This window comes from Perca flavescens, chromosome 1 (genome assembly GCF_004354835.1).
Source record: "Perca flavescens isolate YP-PL-M2 chromosome 1, PFLA_1.0, whole genome shotgun sequence".
Classification (NCBI taxonomy): Eukaryota; Metazoa; Chordata; class Actinopteri; order Perciformes; family Percidae; genus Perca; species Perca flavescens.
This window is the reverse complement of record NC_041331.1, coordinates 12630527-12647923: the sequence shown is the minus strand read 5'-3', so window position 1 is coordinate 12647923 and position 17397 is coordinate 12630527.

The following is a 17397-nucleotide window of genomic DNA, read 5'->3' as shown; positions in this document are numbered from 1 at the left end:
CACCATAGGCATGATAAATGATTTCCATTAAAGGTTTAATAGAGTTTGGAGTCTTTTGTACCCCAGCAGTATCCCTCTTTCTTTACTGAAAGATTCCCACCCATTTATTTGGTCTAATTAGAAGTTTATGCATGAAAACCCATGGTGACCAGTTGTAATGAGTCAGCTAGACCGCAGCATGCCTTGGTAACCGGGGAGAGCGTCCTCAGTGGACCTCCGTAATCCGTCTCAATCATGTCTCACATCAGCCAGAAACTTGTAGTCCCACTGCTCTGAGCCAACGTGCTGAGCATCTTCTCAAAATGAAGAATAATTACCATTAAACGAGCATGAATTGTTGATATAATGCTAGATTACATTTGGATAAATCCCCATAGCTAAGCCTGAATGTCACATCAATTGATTTGTTCATTTTGTTTACGAATGCGTCATTTGAATTTTGATCATGCTAATTGGGATGCTTCAATGTTGCATTCTGCATGAAAACACATTTTGTAAGCCCATAGTTTGTGTACAACATCAGGGGACATTTCATTGTATGTTTTCCGTCCTTAAAGCAGCTTTGCAAACAGAACAGATCCCATTGCTCTGCGCCACTTGGGCAATGGACATACTAATTCTTTTATATTTCCAAAACACACAAAATCACATGTCAAGCGATTCCAGTTGCCTCCCCACAAGCTGAACCACAGTGAATCACAGTATTCCAGCTGAGCATTTTGCATATACAAAGTAAATCCGTAAGGCATAAAAGAAATATTATAAGTGCATATTTTTCTTTTCGAACTTCCTCTAATCATTTGTTAATGCCTGTAAGTCGTAAACATCCACGGAGTGATGCAACAAAAAAAAAAATCTTGTGCAGGCAATTTTCAATATTTTGGCTATGAAGTAAAAGTATAAAGTCAATATCTCAGCTTTTTATTCCCACGGTGGTCACTGCAGAAAGAATGATGAAAGTTATATTTAAGCAGCACAATCAGGCTTCTATCGTTCCAAGGACGACTTTAAGTTTTAGGGACTTAGTTTTAGTCTTAAGGTTTGAACTAGGTTAAGGTCAGGGTAAGGGTTGGGCTTAGGCATGTTATAATTGATCATGTTTTAATATACAATACAGTGGAAAAGTTTTAGGCTGGTATGAAAAAATGCTGTAAACTAAGAATGCTTTCAAAAATGGAAGTGTTAATAGTTTATTTTCATCAATTAACAAAATGCAGTGAATAAAGAGAAATCTAAATCAAATCAATATTTGGTGTGACCACCCTTTGCCTTCAAGACAGCATCAATTCTTCTAGGTACACTGGCACAAAGTTTTTGAAGGAACTCGGCAGGTAGGTTGTTCCAAACATCTCATACGCCTCCCTTATGGTATTGCATGATGGATAAGTATCTGCCTGTATTTCTCAGCACTGAGGACACCATTAATCCTGACCAAATCTCCAACTCCATTTGCAGAAATGCAGCCCGAATCTTGCAAGGAACCTCCACCATGCTTCACTGTTGCCTCATTATTGTACCGCTCTGCAGCCCTTTGGCGAACAACCTGCCTTCTGCTACAGCCAAATATTTCAAATTTTGACTCATCAGTACAGAGCACCTGCTGCCATTTTTCTGCACCCCAATTCCTATGTTTTCGTGCATAGTTGAGTCGCTTGGTTTTGTTTCTATGTCGGCGGTATGGCTTTTTGGCTGCAACTCTTCCGTGAAGACCACTTCTGGCCAGACTTCTCCGGACAGTAGATGGGTGTAACTGGGTCCCACTGGTTTCTGCCAGTTCTGAGCTGATGGCACTGCTGGACATCTTCCGATTTCGAAGAGAAATAAGCTTGATGTGTTTTTCATCTACTGCACTAAGTTTCGTTGGCCGACCACTGCGTCTACGATCCTTAACAGTTTATCAGTGTTTTTTGCCCCCAACACTCCTTCCAGGCAGCGCTGCCTGGAAGGCATTAGGATTAGGCACTGGTTATGGTTAGGGTTAGGGTTAAAGTTAGGGTTAGGTGCCTTGAAGTCAACGGTCGCAGCGCTGTCTTGAAGTCGATTAGGCGATGGTTATGATTATGGTAGGGTTATGGTTAAGGTTAGGGTCAGGTGCCTTGAAGGCAGCAGTAGCAGCGCTGTCTGGAAGGAGCCGTTGGGGGCAAAAAACACCATCGAGCTCCTCAACGTTGCCAGTTTCTTTGTGCTTTTTCAAAAGAGCTTGAACAGCACATCTTGAAATACCAGTCTGCTTTGAAATATTTGTCTGGGAGAGACCTTGCTGATGCAGTATAACTACCAATATACTATAATTGGTTGATCATACACCTGACTACAATCCTACAAAATCCCTGACTTTTTGCAAGTACCTATAAGAACCTGCCTAAGACTTTTGCACAGTACTGTATTTAACGCTTTTCATCATGTCCTATTTATTTTATTATGCAATTTCAAAAATACTTTGAACTGCAACTGTGTACAAAATGTGCTAAAGACAAATGTCTTAAAATGTGCTATATATGTAAATACATTGTCTAACTGTCAGTGTTACGTTTGGAGTTAGGTGCTATAGAATGCATTATGTCAGTTAATGTCTTGACAAGAATAGAAGTATCCATGTGTGGAGGACTTTATAAGATTTTATAAGTAAGGAAAAGGCAGAGCTTGCCATACCAGCTGTCAAAATATAGTGATACAGCCAGCAAGTCTTTGAAGCCATACAGTATATTTTTCAGCTGAATCCTGCATAAAGGGCCACAAGTATGTCTGTTTTCTTTTTTAAATCTTTATTTATCCATGAAAGGTGTTTTCAGCAACTTTGTTTTTTCGGTAGATGCTTCGATTTAGCAACAACCTGCCTCACATTTGAAACATTTAAAGCACATTCACCAATAGAGCTGACAAAAAAATTCCAGTACTATTTCCCCTATGGCTGCACTGGGCAAACTGGGTTATGTATCTTGCTAAAGAGCGCTCACTGTAGATACTGCCTCTCGGGGATTGCACAGTATGAATCAATCACTGCTTTAGTCCACATTTCTCTCGTCCAGAAACTTGTTTTTTTAGCCTTCAGGTCTCAAGCTCTTGTCTTTCCCTTCAGGCTACAACGGTCCCAGCAGGCAACTTTTCCCACTTGTCTGCAATTACATATCCAAGGTTAGTGATATTGACTGACAGTTGCCTGAGTAAGTCAAGATATCCTGATTCCGAGCTAAATAATGGCATGTCAGCAACGTTGCTGTTTGCTTTCTAAATAGATGCTCCTCGTTCCTCTTCTGCTTTTCCTCTACATGAATATTACTGTAAGCTCAAGAAGATATGTTAGCACGTGGTGAAATCTCCATAGTGTATTATGTATGTTTACAGAGGGTTTGCACAAGGAGAGAAATAAAATCCAGCATGCCCTTGCATAAATTTCCATTCTCAACATCTACAGTGCCATTCAACATTGTGTGGAAAGAGAAAACAAAAAAAAGCTTAAGGCAGTTCCCTGTCAGTTGGTTCATTCTCTCGGTGCAGGAGTATGGAAATGTGCTTTCACAGAACTGAAGCTGAAATAAACTGAGCATCATGTCTGGAATCTTTAACACACGTTTAGAACAAATGAATAGAGATACTGAAGAAAAAAAAATAAGAAAAAGTAATGTCAATAAAGACAAATACAACTGCTGTGAGTGTCAGTAGTCATCTATTGATGAACAAGAGGTAGTAGTGAAGCACACGTGAAAAGCTTTTTTAAAGAAGACGGTAATTAATTTTAATGTGCTGCTGCTGAGGATCAAAAAGACAAATCATGTACATCTAATATCAAAAGGAACTGAATCAGAAGGAAGTAATGGACACAAAGTGAACAATACAAATCACATATTTAACACATAAAGACAAAACGCAAACATGTTCAAAGCACTGGCTCAACCCACAGAAGATGCTAAGGCTGAGTTACCAAACACGTTAGGCTGGATTAAAGATGTGTCAAACGCTGCTCAAACATCTACTATTTATTACTTTCCAGCCAGTGTAAGAGAGCAGCCATTATAATATATCTTTGAATATTTCAGTCAATATAAGGTCATATAGATCTAGTTTGGGTGTTGGAATAACACTTTATTGATAATGTGATGATGTCTCAATCTACTGTGTGGAGTATATATATATATATATATGCCGATATATCGGAATATCGGATTTTTAAAACACCAAATATTTGTATCGATATCGGCCTTAAAAAATCCTTTATCAGTCGGGCTCTAATAATTAGAAGTTATTTCAAAAATACAAATGATGCTGGTATTCACATTGAATCTTGAAATCAAAACCAGTGCAAATTTGATCAATTTCATAAGCGTTTTGACTTTGAGGCAACAGCCCCATAACATCAGTGCCAATACCCACAGCACAGCTAAAAATGGACATCCGACCAGGGAGGCTACAATGGTAGAACAACCAAAGTCAGAGGCAGGACACCTACAATCAGAGGTAAGATGCCTTAAAGCCCGTAACCTGCAGGACACCCACATTAAGCTGTTGTAAGACACCAGAGCACCCACTTTCAGCAATAAGACATCGGCAGGATGTTTAGTGGCAGAGCGGCGATGGATTTGCATGACTGTAATAACACAGTACAGGCCGTTTTAAAAACCCTGCACAATTCAAACCAGCAAGGACAACCTCAGTCACTGTAGTCAAGCTTTGTTGACTGCAATGCATTGTAATGTTCCAGCAAGACCACCCGGAGCAGAGCTTTGGCCTTAAACCATGGTGATGCTGCCACTGGAGACGAGCATTTGTGTGGGATTGTGCCTCAGTTTATTGTGATTCTGTGGGGTTGTTAGCCAGTGAGCCTCTTACCCTGCATCCTCTGAGTGAACGCAAAAACTGCTAAACAGCTCGCAATGTCTGCAAATTATTCACCCAAGTGATTATTATAAGAAGGCTATTATTAATTAAGTTAATTACTGTATGTATAATCAATTCAGTGCTGATTATACTTTACATTTCAGGGCTTCAGCTGATAATCTTATTCAGAGCAACGCACAGCAGAATAAGCTCAAAGTCCTACATCAGCAGCATTACATGCATCTCATTTTTTCGGAGTGAAAGTTATGTAGCCAAAACGTAATGATAACAGATGTAGGAAAAAAAATTTTATGAAGGAAGGACCATTTTGATTGACACTGGCTGGATAATAACAAGGAAAACAGAATATGTAACCTGCTTTTCACAAGTGTAGGAGGAATATATAGGAGAGTGCGATGGATGATTTATCATACAGCAGTATGTTGGTCATCTGGAAGGTCAAAAATACATACATGAAAAGTACTTTAACAATGTAAAGACTAGACCTGTAACAATTCAAAATTTTGCTGGACAATTAATTGTCTCAGAAATAATTGCGATTAACAATATAATTCTCTTTTAGTGAAATTCTTTTATTTAGTTAGTACTTTTTCAAACAAATTAAAGTTTAAATGAATCCCAGGATACATCTGTTATAAATCACTGTTAGGTGACCCAGATGCGCAGGTTCACAGCCTACACACAGGCCTGAAATACACACACACATGCACAGAACCTATTCATGCACAAATGGAGAGATGTCAGAGTGAGTGGGCTGCCAGTGCTGGACCAGCGCCCTGAGCGGTTGGGGGGGAGGGTACGGTGCTTTGCTCAAGAGCACCTTGGCAGTGCCCAGGAGGTGAACTGGCATCTCTCCAGCTACCAATCCACAATCCGTACTTTGGTCCATACGGGGACTTGAACCAGCGATCCTCCGGTTCCCAAACCAACTCTACCCTACGGACTGAGCTACTGCCACCCCTCCTGCTTTAATTGCGGTCATTCAAAGTAACCATGATTATGTAAAAAAAAAATTGTGGTTAGACAATTATTTAATACTTGTTACATGCCAAGACACTTACACTCTCAACAGTGAATGTTTAACAGTTATGTGGTTGCATTGTTGCACTGAGGTATAAAAACTCAGTTTTCCAAAACCCATTTATTTCATGCATTCTGGCCTTGAAAAGAATACAGAGATGAGTAACTTGGTACTTACTGTGCTGTATATGTGCCATAGCTCCAGGCAAAGAATCTATTTATTTGCAGATCTATAAACAGAGATTTCTAGTTTCTGCAAGATCAGCAGCTTTGCCATGTGGTCGGTCACCCCCAGGTTTTATGTTTCAGTATATGTGTGCTCCATGTTTTGATTGGTTTTGTACCAATACATGACCATTTCCTGTGACAGATTTTCCCCATTTTACCCACTCTTCCTCTCATTGAAGTCGGTCTGGCCTTTACAGGATGACCCTAAAGGACACATACTGGGCTATATAGGTGAATTACTGTTTATGAAGACCATTGTTCACAAATGGTTGTCAGTTCTGCCACAAGAAGCCTATATAAAAAGGTGACAGGAGTGTTAAGGTTTACAAAAACTTTATAGCACCATGTAGTCTTGATGAATGTTTACCTTGAAAATTCATTAAAATATGTTTTGCATCTGTCAAAATACAATCACCTGTTTCGGTTTAATCCTTGTATATCCTGTGGATAGCGGCTTTTGAATTTGCATATTATAACATTAACTTGCAGTTTCAATTTCAAAATGTAAAAAACCAAACAGATGCCAATATTCTCATCTGTCACGCTACAAAATATAAATTGGAATTGTTCCATAGACGGAGAATTGTGAGAGATTGAATTTGTGAATGCATAAATATTGATTTGAGCACCTACTTTGCACTGAAATGAGGTGTCTTTCTTGGTAGAACCATTGTACGAGCCAAAAAGAGAAAATAAATAACTCAACTTCTCATTCTTTCCACGTAATTGTTATGGTGTTCACACTGCTGTGCCATCACATGGGTGGGTGTCACCACTCTACAAGGGAGGGAACAGTGAAGTTCTACGAGAATACCAGTGGAATTGTCTGAGGTTAAAGGATTAACAACGCTCATAACTCAAGAGGCAGTTTGCTTTTTCAACTCACTGGTGGATTTTTACTTCCATCTTCAGGTCGCTCCTTTAATTGCAAGTAATGACTAGACTGACCAAAGCAACAGACCTTAGGAAACATATTTCCCTGTGGTAAGATAAAGCTACAACCTGGGTGGGGAGAAAAATACACTTTTGTAAATTAAATGTATCCTAAAATGCATCCTGGTGTGCATTTTTATTGTTATTGTTGTGCAGTTTTCTTTTTATTCTCAAACTGCTGAGCCCTCTCAAATAGGTAGTGAGGCATCTTTAAGACCTTGCATGGTTGCTTCTGTTACACAGCTGCTGCTGCATGACCTGGATAAACAAAATGCTGCAGAAACAGCAGTATTAACGGCATACTGCTGTTATATTGCATACACTACCAGGCAGGGATATAGGCTTTATATTGTAAAAATGTTTGAAGTGAATAGAGATATTTTTAGTTTTTTCTTTCTTCTCTTGACCTCAAAATCCATTATTTAATAATTATACTACATAGTTTTAACATTATCAATCTACTGTACAACTAAAGCCCTAAATGCAGCTTGGGACACACGAGACCCTTTTCCCATCAGTTAAAAACATTGAAATTATTAAAATAGTTAATTTTTTCACTGATTTGAGCAACGTCCAGGAACAAGCATTTGTGTTATTGACATAATGTTTTAGCTGTATGCTATGATTGGAATAATTTGTGTGTGAAAAGTCATAACCAAGAAAGAACAGAATAGATTAAAAATTGGATGAAACATCTGATGTTAAGTGGATTGAGATATAAAATGGCAACTCTGTAGAATAATATACCACATATTATACTACTGTATTAATACTGAGCTATTTAAAAAAAAAAGGAGATTGCGTTTTTGCACAACTCTTTCCTCATTATGTGGACAAGATGTTGAAAGTTGAGTTGGGTTATCCAACTTGGAACTGCACCCAAACATTGAATTTAAGGTAAGTGCTAACATACATATATGGAATCTGACAACTCTCCAACTGTATTTTTTTTTAAATGCATCATTAGCTGCAATATCTCAAAGACTGCAGTCACCGTAAAGAAACATTGACAAGAAAACTTGTTGGGATGAATGGCAGTAGGGCTGAACGATTTTTCTAAATAATCTAATTGCAATTATTTTTCAAAAATATTGCGATTTTAATATGCGATTATTTCTTAAGCTCTTTGTCTTCTGTATTATTCAACAAAGACAAGCAATAAATTATTGTATAGTATGAGCAACACAAGATTAGATAGATTAAACAAACTGTTCTTTCCTGGAGGCCAGGCCTGTATGTGATGATGAAATTAGGTGATGCATGAATTTATATGAATGACATCTTTTATTTAACTACTTCAATCACAGTAGTATATAAAGCACTGACCAAGCCTGGTGTAAACATTCATATGAAAGTCAGAAACAAATCACACAAACTAAAGTGCAGATTGCAGAAATATAAAAACAAATGTGGCTTTACCACACTTAGTAGTATTTAGATTATTTAATTAGTATTTACTGTAATAATCATATGTAAATGTGGATTGCACTTTCTAAACACTGTCTTTGAACTTAACTAGATAGTTAAATTAAAAATATAGTATATACAGTATATATAATGGTGTTTTTTTTTTTTACAGCGCACACAGATGAGCTGCTTCCAGCCCCTCCCTCCCCTCATGAAGTTGGTGCATGACAGCATCAACGTGGCACTCCGAGACAGAGAGGCTATCGTTAGTAGTAGCATGCTGCTGCTGGTCTTGTCGTGGGATTAACTGTACTAATAAAACCGTTGACACAACGCAAATGTTGCTGTGAAATCTCCCCGAACGTCATTTATCAGAGTCTGGTTGTTACCCCTCCCCGTGGCAGTCTCCTCCACTCCATATCTTTATAACGGAGCTAGCTAACTGGAGATAACCGCTAATCAGAGCTAATCGTTGCTAACTGAGCCTTCAGGTCTGCGTGCCTGTATCCATTAACTGCATGTATGGACTCGAGCCCGAATAAAACCCTTCATTTTATTAAAATGGCTGTAAAAGTTTGAAACTACAACTCAGAGTTGTTTGAATGACAGAAATCTGCTCAAGGTAGGGCACAGCGTTAGCGTGCTAAGTTGATGCTTTCTCTGCGCAGTGCAGACTGATTTGCTCTCGCGAGTCACATGACCAAATCGCAGCCTTTGCAATTAGGAAATTGCATTTTAACATATCGCGATATTATTGCAAATGCAATTAATCGTTCAGCCCTAAATGGTAGTGTTAGAAATCCATCCATACTTAGTGAAGTCTGAGAACAGTAAAGAGGAGCAAGAGGGGTCAAAAACTGTAACTGATCGGACCACAGGAGGTACAGGCAACACACAAAAGGGCCTAATTCAATAACGAATGGCAATAATTTTTGTATTTGCTGCTCCCTATATTTCTATTGTTATATTAAGAATTTATTTATACCATGGGTAATAAGTGTATTTATAGTATGAGTAATGTGTATGTGGTCATGAGTGAGGTGTGTGGGTGTAAGGTGGGTGCATATATTTATTTTAAATTGTATTTTAATGCTTCAAACTAGATTTCTCCAACTATGTTTCGTGGTGTAAATATAAGCAATGACGAGCTCCACTCAGCCAGCCACAGGACAAGCCAGGGGGACATAGACATGCAGGTTTATCCGTGCATCTTTGAGCCAGCCGCACTGCTTGACAAAATGATAAAGACTGACAAACTGCAGCTGCACAGCTAGAAGGGAAGATAAAGACTCAGCTGATGGGAGCCAACAGTTCTAACCAGCAGAACTGAGTTCATTTGCTGTGGTGACTTTAACTTGTAATTGTTTTTGTCAGATCCCGTTGCCGATGGCAGCGCAGAGGCAGACTGATCTCAATAAGTGGCGTATGTATGACACGCCAATTCGCCATTTTGCCATCGCCATTTTGGCGTGTAATCAAGACGCACAATCGCTTTTTAGCGTGTTTATAAACGCTGTTTGGCCTCCATTGACTTACATTACCTTGCAATTGCGTGTCAATTTACGCCATAGCGAGTAGTATGAAAGTCCGAAAATCAGCGTAGGGAGGTTGGTTGGGTTGGTGGATGGGTCAAACAACACAGGACTTTCACCCAGGAGACCAGGGAACGTGTCCCATGAGTCACGTTTACTAAACCCAACCATCGCTTTCTTCTTTTCCTAAACCCAACCCTGTTATTGTTTTCCTAAACCCAACCATCCAAAAAGCGATTATGCGTCTTGATAACACGCCAAAATGGCATACGAATTGGCGTGTCATACATACGCCACTTATTGAGATCAGTCTGCAACCCGTCTGCTGTATACGCGTAGTCATACACGTGGATAGCTCAAAATGCGTACAGATAACACGCTTTAGAAAGTGGCGTGTATGTTTATGCAAAGTCATGATGTCACATTGGCAGAGGGAAGACTGAGTCTCTCTACTGGGAGCTTTCTTCAAAGACAAGCTGAAAGACACAAATGCCACTGGGACCAAAACGGTTCACTTTGCAATAAGTGTTTGCGGTTAGGCTAAGCTAGGCTTGCAGTCTAATACCTAATGTTCTGGGGTTATGGGTGCTAAATGACTAGCAGCTGCTAATGTTTGCTAAATAATACGTAGAGCTTATGTGCCAATTTTAATGATATAAACACACAAACATTTTTAGTTTTAACAGTTTTGTGCAGAGCTGTTTTATATTGTAAAGTAGGCAATATGCTCTTTCTATATTATCCTAAAGGTAAATTTAATGCAACTAGTGTCCTTTTCAATTCCATCCATTATTTTTAGCTGATGATAATGATGAAGATACTAGTGACTTTGCAGATTAAGCTGTTGCATTTAAAATATATGATAAGCCCATAAAATATGGAGTATATTAAGCAGTTAGACTCAGTGCCACATGGACCAGTGACAAAACTGAAATGCTGCTTGCAGGTTAATACATCAATATGATGTTAATGACAACTGATTTTAACATATTTAGCCGTTAACATAACTTTTTATCTGTTAAAACTTTGAATGGAGGATTGCCTGTGGGTGTGAATGTGGTAATCTGATTGTGTCTATGTTAGCCCTATGACAGACTGGAGACCTGTCCAGGGTGTACCCCTCCTAGTCATTCATTCTGTGCTTTTATCTGTCTGACTGTATTTCATTTTAGTTTTTTAGTTTCATTTTTAAATCTTATTTTTCCCTTGTGAAGCAGTTTTAAAGGTGCTGTATAAATAAACGTTACTTTTGTAATAGTAAATGAGTTAAGGGGTCTTTAATCTTTACAAATATTTTAAAAATATACGTTTCTGTAATAAAAGCTCATTATAATACGTAAAAGTGAAAAATATGAACTGAATAAGAGTGTCCTCTGCAGGCCATTTCAACTGGATCCAAAGATAACAAATAATGAAACTGACTGCAAAAAGACAAAGATTTTTAGTCTAATTAGCCTAACAAGTAAGAACATTTGAAGGGGGAGCGTGGTAATGTGTTTTCAGGATACTTTACAGTACACTATTGTGACTAGACAATGCTGTATGTTGCTGAATGAATGAGATGAGAAATCCAAATACCTGCATGTAGCAGCAGCACAGTTCCATCATTTGCATTTGTCTCAAATGGACAAATTCTCCTTGCACCTACGGCTTATAAAATATAAACAAAAAACGCATGTGACACATGAACCAAGACACAACCACAGTGATCCATTGGTGGAACAACCTATAAATAAACATTGTTGACAGCAGAATCTGGATTATTTTGTATAAAAGACATTGACCAGAGCTAAGCACATTCAAAGCGTGGAAAACTAGTTTCTCACCCTGCTCGACTAGGTGTGATGCCAAAGGGAAGAAACTTAAATTCCCTATTAAGAAGATGTGGAGGACAGTCCAGCATAGGTCTGGCTGTCCTGACAACCTGCCGCGCTGTAACTGTGACAGGTCCAAGTAAATTTGGGCTTGGTCCTCCAGGGTCCCACATAACTGAACTGTTCTAAAGGGAGGCAGGGCCCTACCATGGTTCTGTGGAGCAGTCACAGGTCCATGTGCTGATGTGGGGAGTGAAATACTTAGGAGCAAGTAGCCCAAAGCAGCTGCCATGTAATTCAGCTGGCGTCAGATATTGATGGTGGTGTGTGTGTGTGTGAGCTTTACTTCAGCCATGCTCTTTAAGAGTGATGAGGCATTACAAAAGCTCTTTGTTCCAACTAAGTAGACCTAAAAGAAGAAGTCAGCAGTCCTGCCACACTTCATCAAAACACTCAACTTTGTTAAATCTCCGTTCAGCTCATGGACCACGAGCCAATACTTTCCTAAGTGTGTGAGGTGCCTTTTCTTACAACTACATGGTTCAGTGTTGTAAACTAGTCTTTGTAGAGGGTTTATCACATAATTAGTCAGTAACCAGACTGTAATCATGCGCTTTAATATAAAAATCTGCAAAACATTTTAATTGGCCGTGCTCTTTATAGTTGGGCGTAGTGTCCAGACCCTAGGGAAATACAAAATAAAACGTATTAGTTCTAACCAGAAATGTTCCGAACATATGCAATTCAAATATATCACTTGTATGTGTGTGGAAGATGGGTATCAATATGATAACCAACCAAACAATTACCAAATTTTCTTACATCTAGTTGGCAAAAGACTAACCAGGGGCCTGTACTGCGAAGCAAGATTTGGCGTTAACGAGGTAACTTCAGGTTCAACCCAGGGTTTTGTGTATCACGTTGGTGGATCACTTGTTACCGGGTTAAATCGCCGTGGTAACTTATGCTGAACACCTAACCTGGACAGGAGAAGGTTATGTTGGAGATTAGAGATCAACCGGTGTAAAAGCACCCCCCTACTGACTGAATCAATACTCGGTTGATAACGGCGTCATCGTTCTTAGAAGATCCGGTGGAGCTCGGTGCACGAAGAGAGAGAGAGAGGTGTGCTCAGAAAAGTTAAAACATTTAGAGACCGACAACATTAACATTAAGATTCCCTGATGGGTATCTTTATGAAAGATATAGATTTTCAGCAGAGGGAATTACGTATAGGCTATTTATCGGCTTCTTGAGCTGTGTGTTGCCAATGCGCACATCGGTTTGAATTATGTTTTTATATATTGTATTTGCTCTCACAATCGATTACCACTGCCAGGGTTGCAACTGAAATAATAGGGTAAAGCAACAGCAGTTTATGGAAAGCACAAGTGTAATTATGGTCAGAACTTGGTCCTGACCGATGGGGAAGTGATATTGATAAGCCTTGAGATTTACACATCTACAGCATCTGCTATTTTTTTTCCAGCTTTCCTCCTGTTTTAGGAAGCAGCGACTGTATTGCGTTTTGCCTGTAAAACAGTGTCTGTGTTCTTCATATTTATGTAGAATTATAGTTTGCTCTTCTTATATAAAATATGCTGCTCTGGTAGATGTTTAGGATTTGTCATACTGTGCGAACACCGCCTCTTATGTGAACGCACGCGCCGCTGGATTGGGAAACCCTTGGTTGATTGAACTAGTTGATAACCACCGTCGTGACACAGGTTATGCGGGACCGCAGTTGTTAGGTTTGGTTTAGTTTATTTGAGCAGTAACCATTCAGCTCAAAAGGAGTGGGCAGAAGCAAAAGAGCTTATAAGCGCCCTCCCCACAAAAAATACAATAAAATTTCTCATTTCACAATAGTACAAAAAAAACATAGTGCAAAACAACACAACAAAACAACATCAGACAAACAATATAACAATCAAAACAAATACAAAACAGAACAAAAATGGATTATATACACTTCCGATTGTCAGGGAACGACCAGGAGACAGACTGGAGTAGTTAAACAGAGCTTTATTTCAATGATCCAAAACTGAGAACAGAGAGAACAGGCAGGAATCCGGCAGCAGAGTAGGTCAGGCTCAGAGCAGCAGGCAGACAACAGGATACAGGACTACAGGTAAGGTGAACGTGGATGAACTAGACATACGTGAGTGGTCAGAGCGTCGTGTAGAAACGAGACTAGACAAAGTGCCTGTGCTGCTTATGTAGGTGGTTGTTGATTAGCTGCAGGTGGTGAGCTGAGGATGTGGCTTGATGAGGTGCAGGTGTGTGTAAGTAGGACTAAGGGGACTGGGAGCGTCTGATCTGCGTGAGTGACGAGGAGTATGAATCAGTGGGAGGAGTGTGTGCTGGAGAATGAGAGAGAGAGGAGTGAGTGCTGGTGACGGTGGGACCCTGACACCGATATCTGATCAGAGTAGAAATACTCCTAATGACAAATCATTTCTTCTTCTTTGTACTTTTCAAAAAACTTTTGTTTGTGTCTATATTTAAAAAGGTCCAATATCGGATCATGGTAGAAATGCTCCTAATGGCAAATAATTTCTTCTTCTTTATACTTTTCAAAAATCTTTTGTTTGAGTCTATATTTAAAAAGGTTGATATTTGGACATTTTTTCATCTCCATCTCCAACTTATTCCACAAATGCACCCCAATAACTGTAAGGCTAAAACTTTTCAAAGTTTTAGTATGTTTCTGCGTCCTAAAATTTAAATCATCACGTAATTCATAACCACCAGTACGTTCTTGGAACCTTGGTTCTTGGTATTTGGCTTGGTAACAATTTGTGCCTTGCTTTATATAGCATCTGTATCGATTGGAGGGTGAAGCCGGGTAACAAAGAAATCCAGGGCATGTTGAGCTAATTCGTAGTACAGGCCTCAGATTGAACATGAGAGACTCTGAATATGTGAATTGCCTTAGACACTTGCACTACCATATTACATAATATATATATATACATAAATTGTTCTCAGCCAATAAGTGCCAACAGTCTGCAGAGCACAGGTCCAAGTAGCCATTAAGCTACTGTGCTGTCTGGTAGATGTATTTAATACTATTTATTTCACTTTCTAGCTAAGTGGTATTGGTCCATTTTGGTCCAGAAACAAATGTAGCAGGGATATACCTGGTGTGAGAGGATGACTTGCGGTTGACTACTTGCTATGGTGATGTGGTGGCAAATTTTGTTTTAACCATTATTGATTAATGATTTTAACCATTTGCTTAAAGATTGTTTAAAACCTCCATAGAAAGCTGTTCCTTCTTCGTAGACTCTTAAAGACTAGAGAGGGATAGCTGCAACCGTGAACTATAGCCCAGTAGAGTTATTTAGTTCTACTAGCCTGAACCTTCTCATTTGTTTAAGTTTTGCTTAGATAGAAGTGGAGAAGGCCGATGACTGTTTACAACAGTGAGAACTACGTAGGCTTCTACCTCCTGAGATTAACTATTGTTTAGGCTAATGAAAAGAACAGGAGCAGAGGGGAAGGTGAGGATAGTTTGACTTTTAATGATGTCCTCTTTTGAACTATGGCCATGCTAAAAGATAAAGTGAGAGGGGTGGCTAAAGAGAGGTTTTCACTATATGATGTTTGGATGTTTAGATTTTAGGTTAGAAAGACATTTTCAGTTGTGCTGCGTGTACCTTTGAAACTGTGTTTTCTCCATTTGCAAATGTAAATAAATACTCAAAGACCAAACTTTGGTTTAATTCTCTAACAGTCGTTATTCGTTTTCATTTGATCATTGATATTTCTAAACGCTGCTGCTTCATAGGAAAACTTCCATCACAGTGATTCCCTGTTATTTCCAGTAGTGCCAACTTGAGGTTGACATTTGTGGTTTTGAATGCAATGCATCAAAAACAATTTTCACGGACACCGTGCAATTTGGTTCAGACTTACATCTTACCCTAAGGGTGAATTGTAATAACTTTGGTAATTCCCTTAACTTCTAATGTAGCACCATCATCAGCTCAACACTTTGCCAGACGCTTTAGTTTAGGTCTAAATACCTGAAAAACTAATGGCATTCCCATCAGCTTCAGCTATACTTTGTATATAGTGCTCTTTAGCACGTTAGCATGCCAAGGGTGCTGAACTAAGTAAAACATTATACCTGCTAAACATCAGTATGTTAGAGCATCTATCCATCCATCTATCATGGGTGGAGACTCTTAGTCTTGTTTTTGTATTTCTTTATACTGTCTGCATCTAACACTGTGTGCGATAGCATTACTGTATACCATGTACTGATTGACACATTGAGTGTACTGTACCTGACGGCGGCCTATATATGACTGACAGTAATTTAAATAAAGAAAATATTAAAACGCAATTTAGAAAAGCTCCCCTCTCTAATAAAGCAATAGTGCTTAGCTTCTGTCTCCCCCATGTTTCTAGTAGCATTTATCCCGTCACGGATTAAAAAACAAAACAAGGACTCTTCAGAAGAGATAATTATCTAGTAATTTGCTTTTCCTCTTCGTCTCCAAAGCTGAACCGTCCTCTCTCAGCGGTGAGGTAAAACACATCACTCAAGCTGCTGTGTGTGAAAGTCGGCGGACTACAACATTTTGTAAGCACAGCCATGCTGAGAAATACAGAGAGAGTTTTGTGGCTCTGATAGGCTTAATTAGCTTTGTATCAACTTGTTTGGCAATGGCTTGAATGTAACGGACGTTCATTAATATATAATAGTCGTGCACTATAGCTTTAAAATGAAAACAAGTAGTTACATTTTATAACAAAAAAGTTTGTCACTTATCCAGAGAGTAGTACATGCTGGATTATCTTTGGAAAAAAGCATGCTCCTGTCCCCCCCTTAATGTAATTTGCAAGATAAACAACCAATCAGAACCAGTGAGTCTCTAACACAGTGTTAATGACCGCTCGTGTCTCATGCACTACTTTCAGTATATAATGACAGTTTGAGCAAATATGACAAAGTCCTAAAACTTACCAACTGAACCTGACGCTAACAAACATGTTACAACTGTTACAAACATTTGATTACTTACTTATAATCCATGTAGGGCTGCCCTTGCCTTCAGCAGAGGATATATCTGTAATTGTGTCCTACTATGGTCACACAGTGAAGGGGACTAATGGGAATCATTAGGACACCAATTACTTTTAATGGCCATCTAATAACCAAAGAATGAAGAGAACGAGTATTGTGCACACCTCACAATATTCCCTTATTCAAAGATGTCCTATAGAAACTGCTATAGAAACTGCTATGCAAACTCAGCAGTGGTTTGACGAGCACCAGGAAGCTGCTCCCCAATCACAAGATCTAAAACCTGGTGGGAAGTTTTGGAGCAAAGAAAAGTAGGGTAAAGCAGAGTTCAGTGCAGCAATATGTATCACTTCACCACAGGATCTTAACATTTAGTTATACGCAGACAAGTTATAGGAAGAACATACATGACATGCCATCAATTCTAGATCATCTATTTTGAGAATTTTAGGACTTTTAAATATTCTGATAAGCCAGAAAATGTGAATATTTCCTGCAATAAACAATTTAAAATTGTATTCGAGCGAATCAAGGGATTTTCTAAAAGCTTTTGTTGTCATGAGTTGTTTTTTATCCGTTTTTTTGTCCA